This window comes from Schistocerca nitens, chromosome 6, assembly GCF_023898315.1.
Source record: "Schistocerca nitens isolate TAMUIC-IGC-003100 chromosome 6, iqSchNite1.1, whole genome shotgun sequence".
Classification (NCBI taxonomy): domain Eukaryota; kingdom Metazoa; phylum Arthropoda; class Insecta; order Orthoptera; family Acrididae; genus Schistocerca; species Schistocerca nitens.
Genome location: NC_064619.1, coordinates 68,186,238 through 68,209,277, shown reverse-complemented (window position 1 = coordinate 68,209,277; position 23,040 = coordinate 68,186,238).

The following is a 23,040-nucleotide window of genomic DNA, read 5'->3' as shown; positions in this document are numbered from 1 at the left end:
AGAAAGTAACCAACTGCACCATGCATAACGGTAGACAAAGATGTTCTTCATTTTTTCCAACTTGTCGGATTTGCACACACACATTCAGGCAACTGATTAATGTGCTTATTACGGGGTGTGAGCACCTCTGGCAGAAAGAAAAGCGTGACAATGTCTGGGCTTGCTCTGAATAATGTCATCAGTCTCATATTAGGGTAACAGCGTTCACTATTTCTGCAGAGCTGCTCGCAAGACTTGGAAAGTGGTTTGTGGATGTTGACGTGATGCAGCCCATCTCCATAATGCATCCCAGACATGCTCTATGGCCGGCCGGTGTGGCCGAGTGGTTCTACGCCCTTCAGTGTGGAACCGAGCGATCACTACGGTCGCAGGTTCGAATCCTGCCTCGGGCATGGCTGGATGTGATGTCCTTAGGTTAGTCAGGTTTAAGTAGTTCTAAGATCTAGGGGACTGATCACCTCAGATGTTAAGTCCCATAGTGCTCAGAGCCCTTTGAACCATTTTGAACATGCTCTATGCGATTTAAGTCGGGAGAGCGAGCAGGCCACACCGTGAGTGCAATATCTTCCGTTTCCAAAAAAATGTTAACCATCTGTGCTCTATTAAATCGATCATTATCGTCCATCAATACGGAGACTGGACCCACAGCACCTCGCAACAAACACACATCCATGCCAGAGGCAGGATTCGAACCTGCGACCGAAGCGGTCGCGCGGTTCCAGACTGTAGCACCTAGAACCGCTCGGCTACATCGGCTGGCCACACATGAGGTCTCAAGATTTCGTCACAATATCTGACAGCAGTTAAACCTTGCCGATTCACCAATACAATTTCATGAAGAGATTTTCGAGTGGTCAATATAATGTTTTCTCTACAATTAGAGATCCTAGTCGATATCGGTCTCCTTTTAAATGTTTGGCTCCCGAAATCGTGTTTCCCGTTTCCTCCAGATGCGAATCCGTCGAGAATCACTCTACAGACCAAATCGGAACTCATCTGTGCAAAGAGTATTGGCCCAGTTTTCTCCTGTGCAGGTGGCATGTTCACAACTCCACTCTAGATGTTCCCTTCTGTGATTATACGTCAGAGTTACACATACAGCAGGTCTCTGACAATAAAGGCCACTCTTCCGAAGCATTCTGTATACCGTTTTCTTCTGTACAGCATGTACAGTGAATGTTCCGAGGTCAGATGCCAGTTGCCATGTGGTACTAAGTCGGTACCATCCAACACCTGCAGCCAAATAAATGTCCTCTCTTTCTAATGTCGCACGTGGTCGGTCCTGCCCTGGTCTCTGGCATACAGTTTCGCTCTATATAAACTGTCGCCACATCCGAGAAACAACAGAACGACATTAAGCCATCGTGCCACATCAGTTTGCCTCTATCCTTTTCCATTTCTCCTACGGTCCTCCACCACAGAGAGTTTGGTAGATGTCTTCTCTATGCCATATTGTACCGTCTGTGACTGCACACATTGTGGATGTGGAACTACCCAGTGAACACTATTTCGTTTGATAGGCGCCCTGATGTCATCGTTGACGTAGTTGTCCGTTGACCAGGATGCCATCTTCCATGCAGAACATGATCGTACGGACATCTGTTGACAAATGGCTCTAAGTACTGTGGGATTTAACATCTGAGGTCATCAGTCCCCTACACTTAGGACTACTTAAACCAAACTAACTTAAAGACATCACATACATCCATGCCCGAGGCAGGATTCGACCCTGCGACCGTAGCGGAAGCGCGGTTGCGGACTGAAGCGCCTAGAACCGCTCGGCCACAGCGGCCGGCTCATCTGTTGACAGCTTATATCATTATATCGTGTATGAGACACAGGGTGGCGAAACAACGATTAGTTGCTTCAGTTTTGGACATCAGTGTAATTCGGAACTCATGGCTTCGATTGTTGGTGCTAAACTCTGAAGGCGTGCACACACAAGCAGTGAAAATGACACGCACACGACCGATTTGATATCAAACAGAAAGATTTCAGCCAAATGACGTTTCTGCAGTTACGTCATTCACAAACTGCCTATTGGCTTCTGTCTCGGGTTCTTCGGCCGACGTTCATCTAATGATTTTTCTGACGTTTCGCCAGCACGAGTGGCTGGCATTGTCAAAGCTTCACCCTCCATTGCCGGTGGTGAACTGGAGGCGAGCTCGCGGCCGCAGACTATATGTACCTGGCGCGCCAACGTCCGAGGGCTTCTCCGCGGTCATTTCCGGTGCGGTTCTCCTCTTGCTACCTGCGACGGTCGTTCGCTGCAGTACGGGAAGCCAGGATCCGTTTACCTTAAGGCTTTCCTCTTTCTTGTTGAAACTGTTCGCGTGTTTTTGGATTTCTACAGCTTCTCTGAACAAGCGCGTGTGATAGTGCTTCTCTACAGCCAGAACTTCCGTGTCGGCGAATTTTATTACGTGGTCGGTCTCATTCAGTGCGTGCTCTGCCACGGCCGATTTCTCCACCTGCCCCAACCTGCAATGTCGCTTATGCTCTTTGATCCTGGTGTTAATGGATCGTCCAGTCATTCCGACATAAACTTTTCCGCATGTGCATGGTATGCGGTATATTCCCGACATTGCAAGTGGGTCTCTTTTCTCCTTCGCCGATCTAAGACACTCTTTGATCTTCCTTGTCGGTTAGAAAATCGTCTTTACGCCATGTTTGCGCAATATACGGCCGATTCTGTCCGTCACTCTGGAAATGTATGGCAGAAAGGCCGTACCCGACATTTCTTTTTCTGGTTCCCTATTTCGCCGAGTGTTTGGTTCTGTTACACTTCTAATGTAATTTGTGGAGTACCCATTGCTCCTCAGAACAGTTTCCAGGTGTTGCATTTCTCGTTTGAGGTGTTGAGGCTCACATATTCGTCCTGCTCTCGTTACGAGCGTACTAATCATGCCTCTTTTCTGGCTCGGGTGGTGGTTTGACAGTTTGTGCAGGTATCGGTCCGTGTGTGTCGGTTTTCGATACACGCTGTGTCCCAGGTTTTCGCCGTCCCTTGTGACCAGCACATCTAGAAATGGCAGTTTCTTATCCTTTTCTACTTCCATGGTAAATGTTATGTTGGCATGGAGGCTGTTCAAGTGTCTCAGGAATTCACCGAGCTGTTCTTCACCATGGCTCCACACCACGAAAGTATCATCGACGTACCTGTACCACACCTTAGGTTTGCAAGTCGCCGAGTCCAGTGCCTGTGCTTCGAATTGTTCCATGAAGAAGTTGGCCACCACTGGACTGAGAGGACTACCCATGGCGACGCCTTCCAGCTGTTCGTAGAAATCGCCATTCCACGTGAAATAGCTCGTGGTGAGACATGCATGGAAGAGCTTTTTGATGTCTTGCGGGAACATGGAACCGATGTGCTCCAGAGCGTCGCTGAGTGGCACTTTCGTAAATAACGAAACAACATCAAAACTGACCAGGATGTCGTTTGGCGCAAGTTTCAGTTTCTTCAGCTTCTCAATGAAATGTCCTGAGTCCTTAATGTATGTGTCGGTCTTTCCCACGTGTGGCTGGAGCAGAGAGGCCAAGTGTTTCGCCAGTTTATACGTTGGTGAGCCAGGAGCGCTAACGATCGGTCTCAGTGGAACGTTGTTCTTATGGATCTTGGGTAATCCATACAGCCGAGGTGATAGGGCTTCTGTGTTGCGCAGGTTTCTCTGTATGTCCGCCGGCAGAGAAGACGCCTTGATTAATCGATTCGTATTCCGAGTGATACGCTGCGTCGGATCTGCGCTTAGTTTTCGGTACGTCGTCGGATCTAATAGGTCTCGGATCTTTTGCTCATAATCTTCGGTCTTCATTACGACGGTCGCATTCCCCTCATCGGCAGGCAGTACCAATATACTCTTATCGGCGTTGAGATTCTTAATGGCTTGTACCTCTTCTTTCTTCAGGTTGCAAGCTGGTGGTTTTGCTCGGCGCAGTATCCTGGCTGTTTCAGTGCGTATTTCCTCTGCCCTTTCACAAGGAAGGGTCCGAATGGCTGCTTCTGTGTTTGCAATGATGTCCTCCATAGGTATAGTTCTCGGTATGATAGCGAAATTCCCTCCTTTTTGAAGAACTGACACTTCGTCTTCGGTCAATTGTCGTTCAGTGAGGTTGACCACTGTGTGTGACATGTCGGGAATCGCCTTGTCGGTCTGCTTCCGGCATCTTTCAAACTTTTTCTTTTGCCGCTCGGTGCAGCGCTCGAGTTCGTTCTGCAAGCTCCTGTGAGTGATGCTGTCGATCTTGTCCCAGTCGTCTCGATGCATTCTGATACTTAGTTGATAGAAAATGTCCAGAAGTTCCTGATCCGTTCTTGCCAAGTCTCTCCGTGCTGTATGTATTCGCTCACGAAGAAAAGCTCGTTCCATTCTGTCGTAGATCCGATGTGCTTGGGCGGTGGTGAATAGGCGCTTGCATCTGTCGGAATGACTGGACGATCCATTAACACCAGGATCAAGGAGCATAAGTGACATTGCAGGTTGGGGCAGGTGGAGAAATCGGCCGTGGCAGAGCACGCACTGAATGAGACCGACCACGTAATAAAATTCGCCGACACGGAAGTTCTGGCTGTAGAGAAGCACTATCACACGCGCTTGTTCAGAGAAGCTGTAGAAATCCAAAAACACGCGAACAGTTTCAACAAGAAAGAGGAAAGCCTTAAGGTAAACGGATCCTGGCTTCCCGTACTGCAGCGAACGACCGTCGCAGGTAGCAAGAGGAGAACCGCACCGGAAATGACCGCGGAGAAGCCCTCGGACGTTGGCGCGCCAGGTACATATAGTCTGCGGCCGCGAGCTCGCCTCCAACACCCAGAGCGGCCTGAGCTGGCGAGGTGAGCGCATCGCTGGTGTTGCGCGCTTCGCTTACTCGGCCGTTGAGAGCTCGTGAAGAGGTTTTCTGTGCTGTGGGCGCTGCGGAGAGCAAATTGTCGTGCGTTGTTTTGACAACGCGTGCAAATTGTCGTGTTCCGCGCCTCGCAGTATGGGGAAGAAGCGTGCGCAAGGGAAACCTGCTGCTACGAAGGGTCCTTCGGTTGTGCAACTCACCGAGTCTGCCGACCGTGCAAGGAACTCCAGAGAAGACGAGTCGTGGCCTGTTCCCCCTTTGTACGTCATGTGCAAAGGCGGGTGGACAGCGCTGTTCGACACCATGACGAATTGCGCTCGGAACGAGGTGGTCTACGAGTCTGTCGATACAGACTCGCTGATCTGCGTTCGAGCCGCAAACGTGGCCGACCACAAGGCGATCAAGGTCGCAGTGGCCGACCACATCGTCGACGCGCCGCCGGCGCGAGAGAAGGCACCTTCCGTAGGAAGGGTGAAGACGACTAAGGCACTCCTCAGGGGGTTGCCTTGGTGCTGTGATGAGGCAGCGGTCCGGGAAGGGCTGCTGCGAGCCGGGTTTGGTGGTGCAGCCGCAAGGTTGCACAACCGAACCAACAAGAAGAGGGCGCCGCTCTATGCCGTGACCGTGCAAACGGTCGACGGCGGGAGTGACATCTTCGACTTGCGGAAGTTGCTGGGCTTCCCGGTTACGACGGAGGCTCTCCCGACCGCCATGGATCCTCAGCCCCAGTGCTTCAGGTGCCAGGGCGAGGGCCATGTTGCGAAGTATTGCCGCAACGCGGCGCGGTGCGTCAAGTGCTCAGGTGAGCACGACAGCCGCGCCTGCGACCGCGGCAGCAACGCTCTGCCGACATGTGTCCGGTGCGGCGGCCCGCACGTCGCCAGTTGGCGCGGCTGTGCGGCTTTCTCAAGCCGCAGCCGTGCCGGGGGCGGCGAGGCGGCCGCGGCCGCACCGACGCAGCAGCAGAAGAGAAGACGACGTCGGAAACGGCGTAGGTTTCGTTATTTACGAAAGTGCCACTCAGCGACGCTCTGGAGCACATCGGTTCCATGTTCCCGCAAGACATCAAAAAGCTCTTCCATGCATGTCTCACCACGAGCTATTTCACGTGGAATGGCGATTTCTAGTTCACCACCGGCAATGGAGGGTGAAGCTTTGACAATGCCAGCCACTCGTGCTGGCGAAACGTCAGAAAAATCATTAGATGAACGTCGGCCGAAGAACCCGAGACAGAAGCCAATAGGCAGTTTGTCAACAAGTGCCCACGAAAGCCTAAACAATTTTGTACGTCATTCACCTTCATGCTACGGTTTCATTCACATTCAAGGACTTACCCAATCGGCGGAGGTAAGATCAGCGATTTTGGCAGCAGTCGTTTCGCCCTGTCTAGTTGCCATCGGTTTGATATTTCTGTCTGCAAACAGTTTTTCCGCGAACAGTTTGAAGCCGACAGCCACGACTTCTTCCTGTTCTAACCTCTCCACTTCAGAGTGGCAGTTACAATGTTCTCAGTTATTTGTTTGATATATTCCAGTCTCCGTCTCCCAACACAGGTTTCACCCGCTACATCTCCCTCCAGTAACATGAAAGTTACTCCCTGATTCCCTAACACAAGTCCTATCATCCCGTCCCTTGTTGTTGTCAGTGTTTCCCGTATGCTCCTTTCTTCGCGATTCCTCGAAGAGCCTCCTCATTTATTATCTTATCAGTCCACCTAATTTTCAATATCTTTCCGCAGCACCATTTCTCAAACGCTCGATTCCATTCTTCTCATAAATTCAGTGAAAAAACAGTCTTGATCGCGACGGCTATTTTATTAATATGGCCGGTTTCGGCCGAGGCTTAGGTCATCTTCAGAGAGCACCATCAGCTGAAGTTGAGGATGCGTGGAACAGTCAATTGTTCCACTCTTCAGCTGGTGATGTTATCTGAAGGTGTCCTAAGCCTAGGCCGAAACTGCTCGTTTTAATAAAAGACTGTTTTTTCACTGAATTTATGTAGATTACAAGATCACTGTTCTCTCATAAATGTTACCAAAAATTCCTCTTCTCCGTCTCAGCTTCCCGTCTGTGATTCAGCTCCATACAATGCTGTACCCCAAACGAGCAATCTCAAAAATTTCTTCCTCAGATTAAGGTTTGTTATTTGACAAAAAAAGAATTCTTTTGTCCCGAAATGCCCTCTTTATTATTGTCAGTTTTTTTAACCCAACTTATTTCGTCTGCCGTAAGTTATTTTATGCCTAAGTTAGCAGAATTTCCTCACATTGTCTTCTTGGCTCTGAGCACTATGCGACTTAACTTCTGAGGTCATCTGTCGCCTAGAACTTAGAACTAATTAAACCTAACTAACCTAAGGACATCAGACACATCCATGCCCGAGGCAGGATTCGAACGTGCGACCGTAGCGGTCGCCCGGTTCCAGACTGTAGCGCCTAGAACCGCAAGGCCACTCCGGCCGGCATTGTCTTCTTCGTGGTTCACAATTTTGATATTATGTTTATCATTAATCTCGTTTCTGGCACTCCTCGTCTTTCTTTGCTTTACACTTTGTCCATATCCTACTCTCAGTGGACGGTTCATTTTGTCCTGTGTGTCTTGCAGTTCATTCTTCCTTCCCCTGAGGCCAGCAATGTCATGAGCGAATCTTATCATCGGTATTCTTTCACCCTGAATTTTAATCTTACTCCTGAACCCATCTCTTATTTCCGTCTTTGCTTCTTCCATGTACAGATTGAGAAGTAGGGGAGAGGCTGCATCCTTGTCTTACATATTTTTATTCCGACCACTTCGTTCTTGGTTCTCCATTCTTATCAGCCCTTTTTCTTTTCTGACTCACTATTTTATAAGTCTTTCCCTGTAGCTTAGACACATATTTTCTGAGAATTTTGAACTTCTAGCACCATTTTACATCGTCGAGCGGTTTTCCTAGCTCAACATGTCCTAGGAACGTGTCTTGATTCTTTTGAAGCCTTGCTTTCCCTTATGGAGCACAGTCTCAGAACTGTCACTTTGTTCCCTTTGTCTTGCCTACGGCCAGTCGCAACACGACCATACCCCGCAGACACGGCCGGGTCGCCTGTCAGGTCGGAGTGGCGGCAGTCCGCCACCAGATGGCAGCGCGGGCGCTGGCGCCAGCTGGCTGTCACCCACCGCCACGCTGCGGCTGCTGAGCCGAGGGTTGCGTGGGGGCGGTGGCGGAGGCGGAGGGTGGCCACCGGGAGCCAGGAGCGAAGCGTGACTCGCAGGCCCGTTACAGCGGATACCGCAGGAGCTCAAGATGTAAATTGTTAATGAAAATATGACCATGTGTGTTACCATCGAAACTTGTCTTTGGACTGGGGAATTTTTTTACTAATGAAGACAACGCAGCTCGTTAACTAGGATACACAGTCGTCAAGAGACGTCGAATGAACGTCAGGTGTGTACCAGGAAGTTTGTTGGGACACTTCCTAGGGAAGAAGAAATAAATGAAGAGTAGATCGGTGATGTCATACTACAAGACGAATTTGACATATGTGTTAACTACGTATTCAAGACAGAACCTATGTAGTAGGCGACATTAGCTCAGAATTATTTAGACGCTTTGGGAGAGCAATCGCTGACAATATTGTTCCAAAAGGTTTATATAATATATGGGACAGACGACATATCATTCGAGTGCAATGTAGTTTTGCCAAATAACGATGGGACTAAAGACAGTGGTTGTTATGTGGTACGTCTCATAGATGGTGCAGAGCAGCAACCAGCCACAAACTGGTTTTGGGTTACTTTGAAACAAGCATTGTTACTGGTTTCGAAATGGGACAGTTTGTCATCAGACAACTTGCATGCTTTCGTCAAAATACACGTTACCTTGTTTCACAGGTGAGATGCCCTAGAATAAACAATGGTTTTCAGTTACAAAAGTGTAATAATGATGTGTGCACTACAGACTTGTCTTAGACAGTAACTTACATCATGGAATGCCAGCCTGAAACTTCCTTTTTGCAGTTTTTCTCCAACGAATCATATTCATGTTTATGTCAGGTTTCCACTCTCTCACTCTCTCTGACACACACACACACACACACACACACACACACACACACATTTGTTGGTTTCCATTGTCATTCAGGGTGTAACGGGTATGAGTGGAGATATCATTACATTTGGTACCTTATTATGTACACACATCAGTGTATTGGTTGATGTTTGTCTCCATTGAACAATCTGCCCACAAACGCATCATGTAATTGAGTACCTGATGTTTTATGCGTGGTTTTAACAGCACTTCACCTGCTAATACAGACAAACCATTTTGCGTCTGTGTCAACAATGCAACTCAACAATGCAACAATTTCACAGAGGAAAGTAACATAACCTAAAAACATACTGGTCCTGATAGCGATAATTGTTAGACTGCAAATGTAGTAAATAATGATGTCCTGCTGCGCACTCTTCTAAGTCACCAATAAAAAAATCTGACTTATTCCCATTACACCCTATACGCATTCGTTGGGCCACAAAACGTACTACCAATGTGCACCACATATTTTCACTCACCTAGGACACATGACACCTAATACACAGTGATATATTAATTATATAAAGTTGATGAATAATATACAGTTGATGTTCCTGAGGCCTACTGAATCCCATCTTTATCTATAGTAACGATTCAGGCTGAAGCAATGATTTTTTTTTCTCCAAGAGAAGACAATCCACAGCTAACGCAGTGTTCCCTGCAGAAGGCAGCCACGTTACCATTTAGTTACCCTTTTTTTACATAAAACTTTTCTCCCTCACTGTCCAGATTAAAAATCAATCTATAAAACGTCGATTTATTTGCCACCACCACTTTGACCCTAAAGAAAAGTATCTGCACCACTTCAAGTTTTGGCTCCTAACTATGCCTATCCCACCAGTTCTACATAAACTAAGAAAAAAGACATGAAAAGAGGGAGAGGGTAACAAATAGGTATAACAGGAAAAAAGGTTCTTCCCTCGGACCCGTGTAATGGAAACAATGAAATCCCCCACTAGGCAAGGAGAAATCCGTGCATATCTTCTCGAAATAAGGGGGAATATCGTTGAGAATCATAGTATCAAGAAATCAAAAATTCTGCATCAGATGAACTGCCCATTGCAGGAACCATTCAACTGAATGGAAGGTCGTACAAAGCACTCCAAAGCAAGTTGTAAAAGTATTGCCTGCCTTTCAGATTACGGACAATGCCACAATGTCCTTTGTTCGCGTGAGCCCAAAAATCGAGAATACTCCTCTTGTCAGTGGGAAAAAAACATACCAAACTACTTGGGTGCAGTACCATTATACAGAGTGAGTCTTTTTTTTTTGCGGGTAGTTCACGTCATCCAGGAACAACCTCGTTTGAGTCTTTATTCGGTCAGGAGCAGCACTGGTCAGGAATTCCGGGATTGGTTGGACCGAGCCCCAGACTTCTAATGCCGGGCCAAAAACGAAACGATGATCGTCTGTGTCCTGCAGTCTGAATGTGATACAAAGCGGGCAGTCGGCGAGGAGAACATGGTGGAGACGAGAACGATTCGTTTGTTCCCCTTTTGACGGTGACATACTAGGCTGAGAGTGCAGCAGTGTCTTTAGAGGCGCTCACCGACCGGCAAATACTTCGCCACATGTAGTGTGGGTACATATGCTCGATCACATTGGGGGTGCGGGCCAGTTGCATCTCAGTGTAAACCGCCTTCGTAGACAAGTACACAGGTGGGGCAAAGAGGAAGAACGGTACCTGTGCTCCAGAAAAAAAAGTCTGATGTTGTAGAAGGGCGCTGGGACGTGCGAGAGTATCGCAGGAGGAGCCAACATGTCGGGTCATACGTATAACGTCTACTAGGCAGATGCGCTGGCCGTTACACCACAATGGCACTGTGGCACATTTGAGTGTCAAAGACTCTGCGGAACGGTAATTAATATATTACAAAGCAGTGGCATTTCGGGAGAAGCAGGTGTGCACTACCGTTTTATTGGAATGAAAACGTATTTTTGGTTAGATATGGGGCGTTAAATACAGAGAAATAAACGATATTTAATGAACTACTACTTTATAAACAAACCTTAAAGGTCCTTACCTGGTAACTTTGTTTATTTTTCTTGCTAACTTCAAACATTCGTTTCCCAAAGTCACCCACTGGATTATGTTGGTACAACCTTCGACATAGATATAAAGGAAAATATTCTCCTGCCTTCACCTAATCCCCGCACACATATATGACCTTAGACAGCAGAAAAGATGATGTGACATATAAAACAAACACGAATGGGTCTATTTTTCCATCCAAAAGACGTAGTAAATTAAAATTAAAGGGATATGGTCATTCATGTAGCACCGAAAAGTAAGCCACTCCGTCTACAGGCCACAAGTGGCCCATCGGCACCATCCAACCGCCGTGTCATCCTCAGGGGAGGATGCGGATAGGACGGGCGTGGGATCAGCACACCGCTCTCCCGGTCGTCATGATGGTATTCTTGACCGAAGCCGCTACTATTCGGTCGAGTAGCTCCTCAACTGGCATCACGAGGCTGAGTGCAACCCGAAAAATGGCAACAACGCATGGCGGCCCGGATGATCACCCATCCAAGTGCCGACCACGCCCGACAGCGCTGTAGCATCCAACAATATAAAAAAAATTCTGTGAAATTAGTTAATGGTGTGGCACTGAAATAAAGGCGTCACAGTTCTTCAGTTCCATGAATATCTCTGTCTGCAGCTGATGGCGATGGCCCTGCTTCCCGACCAGCATCACCCACGCCTGTGCGGGCGTTGCTCAAAACATTGGCAGTAACTCACTACTGCTGCACGTGGCATGGCATTTGCCCTATAGATCAACAAAATTTCACAGTGAACCTATATACAATTTAGATGCGTTTTCCACAAGAATGTTACTGTCCTGAATAGTTTGGAATACGTTTCCATTTCCCAGTTACCCACGCCAACTCGCTCTGACACTGTGACACAGCTGGCAACTGTACTTCAGCAGATCGCTGTCTGCAGGAAACCCAGAATATTCTTTTCAATAATTTTTATACAAGCAGGTTTTAAAGCTATTTTCATGTGAAATACCTTATAATGATTAGATCCACATTTATTTTTGCTTATGCTCACTATTTCTGATCAAGCACATTGTAACAATTTACCACACAATGGGGCAAGTTTTTCCAATGGGTGTGGTAAGTTTTTACACATAGTGAATGCTATTGAGCATTTATCAAAAATTTAATAGTTTTGAATTGTTGTTGTTGTGGTCTTCAGTCCTGAGACTGGTTTGATGCAGCTCTCCATGCTACTCTATCCTGTGCAAAGGTTCTTCATCTCCCAGTAGCTACTGCAACCTACATCCTTCTGAATCTGCTTAGTGTATTCATCTCTTGGTCTCCCTCTACGATTTTTACCCTCCACGCTGCCCTCCAATACTAAATTGGCGATCCGTTGATGATTCAGAACGTGCCCTACCAACCGATCCCTTCTTCTAGTCAAGTTGTGCCAAAAATTTCTCTTCTCTACAATTCTATTCAATACCTCCTCATTAGTTAAGTGAACTACCCATCTAATCTTAAGCATTCTTCTGTAGCACCACAATTCGAAAGCTTCTATTCTCTTCTTGTACAAACTATTTATCGTCCATGTTTCACTTCCATACATGGCTACACTCCATACAAATACTTTCAGAAACGACTTCCTGACACATCTGTACTCGATGTTAACAGATTTCTCTTCTTCAGAAATGCTTTCCTTGCCATTGCCAGTCTACAGTTTATATCCTCTCTACTTCGACCATCATCAGTTATTTTGCTCCCCAAATAGCAAAACTCATTTACTACTTTAAGTATCTCATTTCCTAATCTAATTCCCGCAGCATCACCCTATTTAATTCGAATACATTCCATTATTCTCGTTTTGCTTTTGTTGATCTTCATCTTATATCCTCCTTTCAGGACCCTGTCCATTGCGTTCAGCAGCTCTTCCAGGTCCTCTGCTGTCTGAGAGAATTACAATGTCACCGGCGAAGCTCAAAGTTTTTATTGCTTCTCCACAGCTTTTAATTTCTACTCCAAATTTTTCTTTTGTTTCCTTTACTGCTTGCTCAATATACAGATTGAATAACATTGGGGAGTGGCTACAACCCTGTCTCACTCCCTTCCTAACCACTGTTTCCATTTCATGCCCCTCGACTCATAACTGTTATCTGGTTTCTGTACAAATTGTAAATAGCCTTTCGCTCCCTGTATTTTACCCCTGCCACCTTCAGAAATTGAAAGAGAGTATTCCAATCAACATTGTCAAAAGCATTCTCTAAGTCTACAAATGCTAGAAACGTAGGTTTGCCTTTCCTTTATCTATTTTCTAAGATAAGTCGTAGGGTCAGTATTGCCTCACGTGTTCCAACATTTCTATGGAATCCAAACTGATCTTCCCCGAGGTCGGCTTCTACGAGTTTTTCCATTCGTCTGTAAAGAATTCATGTTAGTACTTTGCAGCAGTGGCTTATTAAACTGATAGTACGGTATTTTCACATCTTTCAACACCTACTTTCTTTGGGATTGGAATTATTATATTCTTCTTGAAGTTTGAGGCTATTTCGCCTGTCTATACATCTTGCTCACCAGGTGGTAGAGTTTTGTTAGACCTGGCTCTCCCAAGACTGTCAGTAGTTCTAATGGATTGTTGTCTACCCCCGGTGCCTTGTTTCGACATAGCTGTTTCAGTGCTCTGTCAAACTCTTCACGCAGTATCATATCTCCTATTTCATCTTTATCTACATTCTCTTCCATTTCTATAATATTGTCGTGAAGAACATCGCCCTTGCGTAGATCCTCTATACACTCCTTCCACCTTTCTACTTCTCTTCCTTGCTTAGAACTGGGTTTGCATCTGAGCTCTTGATATTCATGCAAGTGGTTCTCTTTTCTCCAAAGGTCTCTTTAATTTTGCTGTAGGCGGTATCTATCTTACCCCTAGTGAGATAAGCCTCTACATCCTTACATTTGTCCTCTAGCCATGCCTGCTTAGCCATTTTGCACTTCCTGTCCATCTCATTTTTGAGACGTTTTATTCCTTTTTGCCTGCTTCATTTACTGCATTTTTATATTTTCTCCTTTCATCAATTAAATTCCATATCTCTTCTCTTACCCAAGGATTTCTATTAGCTCTCTTCTTTTTACCTACTTGACCCTCTGCTACCTTCACTATTTCGTGTCTCAGAGCTACCCATTCTTCTTCTACTGTATTTCTTTCCCCCATTCTTGTCAATCATTCCCTAATGCTCTCCCTGAAGCTCTCTACACCCTGTGGTTGAATATCCACATCGTATAATGACTAGCAAATGAAGATTGCTGCAAAGTAATGCTGAAATCATAACCCTGGTAGTCTCGAAAGTGTAGTTAAATGTATATGCTGGTTACAGAGCATTGCAAATGACAAGGAGGGGCAGAACCAGCAGCTGCATTCACTTGCCAGCTAACATATTCGACAGAAAGATGCACGTCTGTCAGTAAGAACACTGGTGTCAGTGCAGCATACTCCATGCTAGATAAATTTATGGAAGTATTTTGCTCAGGGGAAGTGCACTAATGGAAGAAGTTTGAGTACTTTACAGAACGCTAGTTACACTGGGGAGTGAATGATTAAAGTAGTTGTTTCCAATTTTCTTTTTAAATACATTTCCTAGAATTTTTAATCAGTCTTGGTGAATGTACACTGTATTTTATGTATAAGATATTCAGTAAATCTGATAGCACAGTATTATGCTTCTTTCTCTGCTTTGTGAGTAGGATTTTCATTGCGCTTCCAATGAGCAGGCGGACAACAGTTTAAATCCGTGTCCAGTTTTTCTGATTTAGATTTTCCCTGATTTCCCTAAATCTCTCCAAGCAAATGCCGCGATGGTTTCTTTGAAAGGGAAGTTCCGATTTCCTTGACACAATCCATTTCGTCTCTAATGACCTCAATGACGACGGGACGTTAAACCTAATTTTCTTTCCCTCTTCCTTACAATTTCTGCCAGTTCAGAATTAAGGAGTCAAGTGATTTACAAACAGTAAGTGTAGTGATTTCCCTAAATCACTTCCTTTGAAGTACACGGCCATTTTCCTTTTCTATCCTTCACTAATCCGAGCTTGTGCTCCGTCTCTAATGACCTCGGTTTCTATGGGATGTTAAACACTACTCTCCTCGTCCTTCACTTAGCTTCCCAATTCATGTCCTCTGCAACTTTCAAGCACAGTTTCCATTTTAAGTGACAGGGGCGATACCTCGTATCATGCACATCTTGCAGTGGCCTATTCTCATTCACAAGCCATATAGCTTTCTTTACATCCATAGTCAGTAATTCAGTGTGAAACACACCCAGATACAGCAACAGTTGCTAGCTTGCACTTACTACATCTGATTACGTCCAACCAATCCAATTTCACTGGGACCTGTCTGTCAGTCTGGCATTTACGGCCGTACATAGGCAACTAGGTCGTGAGCAATGGACCCATGTCCATGCTGCTACATGTCTTGGGATTAGTCTGACACGAATGGTCGGACGAATACGGTTCCAGTGGGCACTCTGTCTACCACCGACAGCGCACCCTCCAGCGATTGGCAGAGTAACTATGCTACCAGAAGACACCGTCTATTGCAAGGAAAGTGCACTGGACGATAGCGGTTTGCGCATGTCAAGGTATTGATATGGTTCGCGTTGTTGTCAGTTACAAGTGACAGCTGCTTGCATACACATGGTTTGCGCTTGAAGAAAGCACGTATCATGTAAATTACTTCTGTCACTTGGTTATGTAGAATTTTTCATTTACCACAGCCACTAGCGAAGACAACTCGACAAAAATGAAATAAAAATTCGCTAAACAACTTTGCACAGTCACATTTTGCTACAACATTAACAATAAAGCGCTCAGAAGACTCCTGGAAGCTCATTGGCTGTAAGAAAATGCGTAACATAGGTGCGGGGAACAAACCTAAACTGATCCGCCATCGTCATGACTCCACCTTGTAATGGGACATCCTCCTCTAGCATTAATTTTGCTCAACAGTTGTTGTATACCAGTATTACTTTTTTTCGAATTTTGGACACGTCAGTATTATCTCAGTTGCTTCTCTTAAACATTTCACATAATTTTATACACAATACGTTTTATTTCAAGCTAAAGTTGGCGAAAAGGGATTCCTTTATAAAATCGTTCAAATGGCACTGAGCACTATGGGACTTAACGTCTGAGGTCATCAGTACCCTAGAACTTACAACCACTTAAACCTAACTAACCTAAGGATATCACACACATCCATGCGCAAGGCAAGATTCGAACCTGCGACCGTAGCAGTCGCGCGGTTCCGGACTGAACGGCCTAGAACTACTCGGCCACCGCGGCCGGCGTACTTTATAAAATATTTTAGTTTTGATGCTATAATCGATAAGTACTAGTTCTGAATGTACAGATAAAATTAATTTTCTTAGAAACATTTGAAATTGCAAATTATTTCCGCACTTAAAATTTCTGTTATTAATCACGCCATCTTGTACTGTTGCAATGTTTATTTCTGGATTCATTTATGAAATAATAATCGAAATCAATAATGTAACGAAACTAGTAGGAAATCATATGTTAATAAGAATTTAAAACCCTTTAGAATGTTGTTATTTCAGCAGAGTGTGAGAGTCGCAAGGTTGCCTCTGATGTGATCACATGTATTTTTTGTGTATTAGGCGTGAACAATGTAATTTTGTATTTGTTAATGTGAAAAATCAAAATACTGTATGATATATTAAAATGTGAGAAAATAAGTGAAAAATATATGTATGTAAAAAAATTCTGCAACAACAATCTTCAAAATTATTTAGTTCAAACCAACTGCGAGGATCTGATGTTAGATTTTCAGCTTCAAGAATCAGACCCGTGGAAGAGAAGAACTGGAGCCATCTCAACAAGACAAGCTAAGTAAACTTGAAAGTTTACTGTAATCTTGGCTCCTCTCAAATCTTCATGAAAGACTTTGCTTATTAATTACTTTGACTGGGCATTGTTTACTGTCAACAATAGATGAAAGAAGGAAGGAGGGGGGAAATTACAACCCATACCAGAGGATAAATCAGAATTCGTATATAACAGGTTGGGCCCTTGTGAAAACTTGCCTCCGCTGCCCTATTCTGGCAATATGCCACTCTTGTTGGGAATGCTCTCAGAGCAGGACGACACACGTAACCTAATTTCTTATGTCCCTCCGTATCACAGTAGAAAAAATGGCTCTGAGCACTATGGGACTCAACTGCTGAGGTCATTAGTCCCCTAGAACTTAGAACTAGTTAAACCTAACTAACCTAAGGACATCACAAACATCCATGCCCGAGGCAGGATTCGAACCTGCGACCGTAGCGGTCTTGCGGTTCCAGACTGCAGCGCCTTTAACCGCACGGCCACTTCGGCCGGCTCACAGTAGAATCTAACTAATGTAGTAAAGAGGAAACCATCTTGACGACTGTTAGAACTTGGCGCTCTGCAGGCTGAGGCGGAGGCTGATGAAGCCTGGCACGCGGTGACACCGATCCGGCACGGTGTGGCAGCCGATGGGCTCGCGAGCAGCGGCCGGGATCGCGCTGCACCGCGCGTGGTGTGCCGCCTCCTGGCGGGCGCGCCGCCTCAAATAACTACCAATATATATGGAAATGCGCCGGCCGTGGCCGCACCGCAAACAGCGCGCGGCTAACGAGGAGCCGAGGACACGGCCGTGGAAGGGCAAGGCAGGCCAGGCCGGGACGGGGCAGTGGCGCCATAGCCACGCTAATCTACCGGCCAGCGCCTCCTCCTCCTAGTCATTCTCTGCTCTTCTGTCACGCCTACCCGTATGACTTTTATTCGCCACATCTGGCCACGTGCCCTGACGTGTAAACTTCCAATCAGCCGGTATTTTCCGAGCCTCCACTACGTCTCTTATTACACTCGGTCACCGGAATGGCTTCCACTGATCAATTAAGGCACTTTTCATTCATAAAAGCGTCGGCCGGCACATATGCCAAAAACCCGACTGGTGGTGAGAAAAGTAGCGCGGCAAGAGAGAGAACTTCATGTTGAGGAGGGCCGTGAGGCAGGGCTACAACTCACCACCACTGCTGTTCAACTTATACACCGAAAATGCAATAATAATAATAATAATAATAAGATGAAGAAGAATTTTGTTTGATTATATGGTCTGGTGCAAGTCCTTCTGCCATAGCCTACTCCAGTTGTGCAACTACAGAAAAGGGACCAACTATAGTTTGACGTGGAATTCGAACCACCTGTTGTTTTTGGTTGCACCTCATACGATTGAGAGACAGAAGCTAGGTCGAATCGAGGACCGAAAAATCCGTGGCCCAACCAAAAGCCCACCCTGTAACCTCTCGGTTTCCAAGAATGAGCTTCACCGCCAGATAACCACACCCAACGCGGCGATGCAGCGAAGGAAGTGAAATAAAATTTCGGAAGACGAATAAAAGCGCAATTGGAACTCACTGCAGTCAGAAAATTCGAACACTAAAGTTGAAGAACTCATATTTGCCACAGAAGTCTTTTAGCTACACCTGAGTAGGCCAACCACAGATAGACTGTAGCCCATTCACATAGAAAGAGTACCATCGAGACTTAGTCTAAATGCGAACATTTTAGGTTACACTTTACCGAGACTGTTATTGATATCGAGTGAAACGACAAGTTTACCGTCGTTAGTCACCGTTCATTTACAACGAAAACGGGCTTCAAAGGTTTCAACCTCCATAATATCGATTTGTATGTGTCAATACGACATGTGTGCTTTTTTGTTACGAGTGTGCGGTAACCTGCAGCACTGTCGAGTGGAGAAACTAAACATTGTTTAAGAACATCATTTTGTGGAGGTGTTAGACTAAAATCTAAATATAAATCTGAAAATGAAACAACTTAAGTACAATCCGCCCACGTACAAACAATTAAAATACAACCTCTCCAGGCATTTCATTTTAGGTGTTTTATTTTCACTTTGATATTTACGTTTTGTTTTTAGTCATAAACCTCCCCAAAACCATATTACGAAATAGTGTTTTGTTTCTCCATTAGACAGTGCTACAGGTTACCTCAAAGTCGTAACACAACAAACATATGTCTTACTTTTTTCTTTTTTTTCTGAAGTACTATGGGACCTAACACCTAAGATCATCAGTCCCCTAGACTTAGAACCACTTAAACCTAACTAACCTAAGGACATCACACACATCCATGCCCGAGGCATGATTCGAACCTGCGACCATAGCAGCAGCGCGGTTCCGGACTGAAGCACCTAGAACCACTCGGACACAGTGGCCGGCTATGTCTTAACACATACAAATCCACCTGATGATGGAGGTATAAATCTTTGAAACGCGTGGAGAGTATAAATGAACAGCGACTGTTAACAGTGAACTTGTTGTTTTATTCAATAACACATCATTTTTTAAAATGTACGTTTTACTCGGCGTCCAAGGATTTCTTTAATAACTTCAAATGTAGATCGTCGCTGGCTTTGTGTAACTGTCCAAACAGAACCCAATATATAATTTGGAATTACTTGTGTTACTGCTAGAGGAATCGAGCGATGCGTCGTGTAGAATATCTTTACTAGTACCTATAGGCAAAAGAAGAGATTTTTGTTGACTAACGGCCTGTATGTTTGCACTCTAAAATTGAACTAGTGAATGTTCATTAGAAATTAGTGACTATTCTCTTTTTGTTAGTGAAAAAAACGCGAAGAAATACGTGTTTAGATATTTTACGGATTGCGGTCCGTGTAACTCGAAATGCCTCAATCATACTTTTTAAATTGAAACCAAAAAACTTACAAACCTACATGAAAGTCGTGGACACGTAGCTTTTCATACCCCGATCATTGTTTTTAAGTTAAAACCAATATACTGGAAAACTATATATATATTATTTTTTTGGTGCGGGAAATTAGCAGAGACGTTTTCCACAGATGCAAATACAGGCGTCAGATGCATATTCAATGTCTTCGACTAACGGCGATTGAAACTTTGTATTAATGCCGAATTTTATATAAGTAAGCCTACGTACGAGCAATTTTAAGACTGCGCTGTTATAAGTTATATCGTAACAGTGTAATGTATAGTTCGAGATGCGTCCCGCTAAAAAATTCTGATGGAGCCCTTGTTCAACCAAAGCAATAGTTCTGTGAGACTCCTCGTTGCTGGTTATCAAATTGCGATTGCTGATAGCCAGAACACATTAGAAACAGTTGCTCATATTTTCGTCACAACAGATAAGTTACATAATCTATCATTAACACCAAAGACGTTCATGGTAGGAGCCAGTTCCGCGAAAATAACCCTTATCCATGCGACAGCTTGCGTATATAATACGTTCCAAAACGCCGTGAATGAAAATGGTCTTTTCTGATGCTCATACCTCGGTTTCTGCTGGCTATACAAAGGTTGGTTCAAGTGTTCTGGATAGCCCTTGCACTAGCGACAACTCGTACACCCAACGCAGGGATCGTCTGGAGTCACTATCCTATAGCACAGGGTCAAAGTCGGTATTACACTCTTCCTTCTGCTTAGGCAAATGCAGCAAATCGGATGGCTCTTTTCGCAATTACTGTGGGACTTACGGAGGCACCATTAGTTCATGGGTGGCTCCTCGGAAAAATCCATACAGACGGTTTTTTTTATTATACACTCCTGGAAATGGAAAAAAGAACACATTGACACCGGTGTGTCAGACCCACCATACTTGCTCCGGACACTGCGAGAGGGCTCTACAAGCAATGATCACACGCACGGCACAGCGGACACACCAGGAACCGCGGTGTTGGCCGTCGAATGGCGCTAGCTGCGCAGCATTTGTGCACCGCCGCCGTCAGTGTCAGCCAGTTTGCCGTGGCATACGGAGCTCCATCGCAGTCTTTAACACTGGTAGCATGCCGCGACAGCGTGGACGTGAACCGTATGTGCAGTTGACGGACTTTGAGCGAGGGCGTATAGTGGGCATGCTGGAGGCCGGGTGGACGTACCGCCGAATTGCTCAACACGTGGGGCGTGAGGTCTCCACATTACATCGATGTTGTCGCCAGTGGTCGGCGGAGGGTGCACGTGCCCATCGACCTGGGATCGGACCGCAGCGACGCACGGATGCACGCCAAGACCGTAGGATCCTACGCAGTGCCGTAGGGGACCGCACCGCCACTTCCCAGCAAATTAGGGACACTGTTGCTCCTGGGGTATCGGCGAGGACCATTCGCAACCGTCTCCATGAAGCTGGGCTACGGTCCCGCACACCGTTAGGCCGTCTTCCGCTCACGCCCCAACATCGTGCAGCCCGCCTCCAGTGGTGTCGCGACAGGCGTGAATGGAGGGACGAATGGAGACGTGTCGTCTTCAGCGATGAGCGTCGCATCTGCCTTGGTGCCAATGATGGTCGTATGCGTGTTTGGCGCCGTGCATGTGAGCGCCACAATCAGGACTGCATACGACCGAGGCACACAGGGCCAACACCCGGCATCATGGTGTGGGGAGCGATCTCCTACACTGGCCGTACACCACTGGTGATCGTCGAGGGGACACTGAATAGTGCACGGTACATCCAAACCGTCATCGAACCCATCGTTCTACCATTCCTAGACCGGCAAGGGAACTTGCTGTTCCAACAGGACAATGCACGTCCGCATGTATCCCGTGCCACCCAACGTGCTCTAGAAGGTGTAAGTCAACTACCCTGGCCAGCAAGATCTCCGGATCTGTCCCCCATTGAGCATGTTTGGGACTGGATGAAGCGTCGTCTCACGCGGTCTGCACGTCCAGCACGAACGCTGGTCCAACTGAGGCGCCAGGTGGAAATGGCATGGCAAGCCGTTCCACAGGACTACATCCAGCATCTCTACGATCGTCTCCATGGGAGAATAGCAGCCTGCATTGCTGCGAAAGGTGGATATACACTGTACTAGTGCCGACATTGTGCATGCTCTGTTGCCTGTGTCTATGTGCCTGTGGTTCTGTCAGTGTGATCATGTGATGTATCTGACCCCAGGAATGTGTCAATAAAGTTTCCCTTCCTGGGACAATGAATTCACGGTGTTCTTATTTCAATTTTCAGGAGTGTATTTCCGCTGTCACCAGCCGATTGAAACCCAGCCGAAGATTCCAAGACTGCTTTGCACAGATATGGATGAAATTCTGAAGATTCATTCCTAAAATTACAGTCTCGAACGAACTTGAAAGTCTTTATCTGTTTCCAAGATACAGAGGTTTAAATATTTCTCAAAATCTACGCGTAAAATTTGGTATGAGGCATAATCCAAGTAATAAATAACTGCGGCACATGGCTCAAATATTAACAGTATATGCTCTAGACACCTAGAAGAGACATCTCCCCATGTCCAAAAATCCTTATCCGCTATCGAGAAACAGCCAAATAGCTGGTTTTTGGACTGCCAAAACCCCACCGAGGATTCCGAGACGCCTACGCACAACAAAAGGTTGTAATTTTTACGATAATTCCTAAGATCCTGATCTCGAACAGTCTAGAAAAATGTCATTTCCAAGGTACAGAGGTTAAAAGTTACCCTACTTGTACACGTAAAACAAGCAAGTAAAATCTGGTGTAAGCCGAAAATTTTACAAATTGACGGAGAAGTACGCTGTAAAATGTACCCGTTATCATCTGGTATCCCCATGTTGTAGCAGTGAAACTCATACGAAGTGCCACTTGAACGGTTTTTTACGCAACGTCGGGTTACTTCTGTCGTCACTGTGAGTGCCTGTAGTGGAACTCATCTTCGCGTGCCTTTGCTACCGACTGGAGGGCGCGTCCAGGCCATTCACCTCGGGCGAGCGGCGGGAGCGAGCCGGGACCGATACTATGACGTGGTGGCGCGGCGGCTCCGGAAACATACATTCCGGCCGGCCGACAGGTGCGGAATGGAAAAACTGTGGCGCCGCCACCGCCGCTCCAGCACGGCGCTGTGATGGAGCGACGCGGCCGAGTGTAACAGGCAAAACAAACGAACGGAAGGGACGCCGGCGCCGAATCTGTTATTTATGGAGCCTTAGCCCGTCCTAGTGAAAATGAAACGTGGAGACAATTGAAACAAAAAATGTGGAGGAGGGAGAAGGCAGTAGACAATATGACAGATATAAAAACAGTGTAGATGCTTGGAGGCAGCTGAGTCCTACCGTTGTG